Source organism: Micromesistius poutassou (assembly GCF_964030765.1).
Source record: "Micromesistius poutassou genome assembly, chromosome: 2".
In the NCBI taxonomy this organism is placed as follows: Eukaryota; Metazoa; Chordata; class Actinopteri; order Gadiformes; family Gadidae; genus Micromesistius; species Micromesistius poutassou.
In genome coordinates this window covers 3,398,763-3,401,191 of record NC_140272.1, presented here as the reverse complement: position 1 = coordinate 3,401,191, position 2,429 = coordinate 3,398,763, and the positions used below count along the sequence as shown (strand labels likewise).

Here is a 2,429-nt window from a genome sequence, read left to right as displayed (position 1 = left end):
ATATGATCAAATATACCATATCACCGCTTGCCAAAACCCCACCCTAGATATCCTCATCTGGAGCCCCTGCTATAATGCACACTCAGCTGCATCTCGTTGTACCTACAGGTGGAGGAGCGGAGCGGTTTAGCGGTGCGGCCGGCCGTCCGGAGGCCAGGCGGTGGCCAGCCAGCAGCCGAAGTAGCACAGCAGCATCGCTCCAGCCGCCAGCAACAGGATGCAAAGCGCTGCGCTGGCGGCCAAACGCCACCCTTCTCCACCACCAGCACCACCACCACCAACACCACCCATTACTTTGAATCGCTTAAAAAAAAAAAAAAAAGCCCAATTGGCGTCTCACACACACAGACGTGAACGCTGTCCCCAAAGTATAGTGTTTATGCCGCCGTTTGACGCCAGACGTGCACGGTGTGCATAGCTACGATGTGTGTGTGTGTGTGTGTGTGTGTGTGTGTGTGTGTGTGTGTGTGTGTGTGTGTGTGTGTGTGTGTGTGTGTGTGTGTGTGTGTGTGTGTGTGTGTGTGTGTGTGTGTGTGCGTTAAATCACTTCATAGACGCATGCATGATCGGACGGGGATTAGGCGTTTAGAATGCTAAGCAAGACAAGGCATTAGTAGGCGCGACGCCTCGTCAACACTCATCCACAGGCTGAGCATACACGGCTCACCCACAACCACTACGTTAGTGCTGCTGCTGCTGCTGCTGTTGTTGTTGTTGTTGATGCTGTTGACTGGTAGTGAAGTTAGAATAGGAGTGGATAACAGCAGAAGAGTGTTGGTAGAATAGCAGTCCGATTAGGCCAGTAGTAGTTCCTAGTAGTAGGCTGAGGGTGGGGTGGTAGTAGGCCTAGTAGTAGTAGTAGTAGTAGTAGTACAAATAGTAGTAGTAGGACTAGTAATAGTATATTTCACTGTATTCAGTCCAATTTAGATTGTACCTTTGTGTATTTCAAGCCTGTCAAGTTTATATATACACAACAACAAAAAAACATGAAGCAGAATAAGCAAATTCCTAATATTAATCATACTACAATACGACTAATGTATTATTAGTTATGAATGAATACACCGTAAAGCTTTGTTCCGATACAGATTAGCCTACTTCCAAAATGATGTGTGAAATTATCCCTTTATGAATCATTATCTGAATTACAGCCTTCGTTTCCAAGAAGTGATTTACTTCAACTTTCAAGTAATAAAGACGAGTGGTCCTCTCCTTTCCCCTCACTCGAACTTGCATTCTTCAATTGAAGCACATGTGAAAAGTTGATATGCATCAGTGATTGATATCTGATCGATGGCTTCACCAGAGGAGGCTTCAGTGAATAATCGTAGGCTGTGTGGGATGCATTTCCCAAGCGCTATCATTCACTACAGAGACAATAAAGCACGATTCTCCAAACACAATGGTCACGGAGGGGAAGTTGAAGATGAATGCACTTACCAGAGTCTGTGTTGCGATGTGTGTGCGCGCGCTTCAAATGGTAATACCGCTACAAGGAGAAAAGTGCGTCTCGACATGCACGCTTTGCCAATGTAAGTGTCCCTGTTGTCTCTTTGTGACTCCTTTATATAGAGACCGAGCTGAGAGAATACCGGTTTGTACGGAGGAGCCTGCTAGGCTATAAATAATGGCGATGAACCGCTATGTTAAGATTCAACCCGGAATTAATGGTTCGGCGGCGCCATCTGGTGGCCGAACGGGGGAAGTTATTTTAAGAGGAACGGAATCACTGAAGTGGATAGCGATGGATGATATCATTCGCTTTGGATATAGCCCAAAAACTAAAAAATAGATGAAAAATTATATCAAGAATTGTATTTTGTATTTTTTTTATATTGATTTGTGATCTTAGATATATGTTGTATTGATTGGACACATACAGGATAGACTGGGCCTATATAGCCTAATTCTATATTGTATTATTATTATTATTATTATTATTATTATTATTATTATTATTATCATAAATGTATTATTTTAATTGTATTTGTTATCAACGAAAGCTAGCCTACATTCAATCTTTAAAGACCATGATGTGAATGATGACCAGATGTTCATCATTCACAGGCCTCCTTCGGCTGTGATATCAGGTGTTCAGTGTGGGTCCTGTAGAGGTCAGTCTATGACCGACCGAGCTCTGGAGTTGATTCTATCGGCTCTAGTCCTCATGTCCTTAACCTCCTAAACCCTAAACCATCCAATTAAAACATCGAGTAAAACAAGCGATGGCCGTCAGCGGTACGACGGAAGGATAAACCTTTATGTTAGATCTGATTACATTTTTAAATACATCTCATTAGATGTTCGGAATTAACTTTCAATTATCTCTTGTCTTTTGACGTGTTGTTGGAGTCGACCCGCCCACGTGGACCCCTCCACCCAGGGCGCCCATTGGTCGAGCGCATTTTATGGCGTGAAATCAATAT

General features: G+C 43.5%; 1 protein-coding gene across 2 annotated transcripts in view; it reads right to left on the bottom strand.

The window, feature by feature from the left end:
• The window catches only part of alpl (alkaline phosphatase, biomineralization associated), a 22,309-nt gene extending 20,740 nt beyond the window's left edge, over nt 1–1,569 (bottom strand). The window contains exon 1 of one of the 2 annotated variants that reach the window (XM_084463862.1): nt 1,444–1,569. The gene's annotated coding sequence lies outside the window, so the exon portion shown is untranslated. Of the gene's footprint in view, nt 1–106; nt 217–1,443 lie in introns of those variants that run through there. The other variant, XM_084463863.1, reaches the window with a different exon arrangement.
• Between the last annotated feature and the right edge of the window lie 860 nt (nt 1,570–2,429).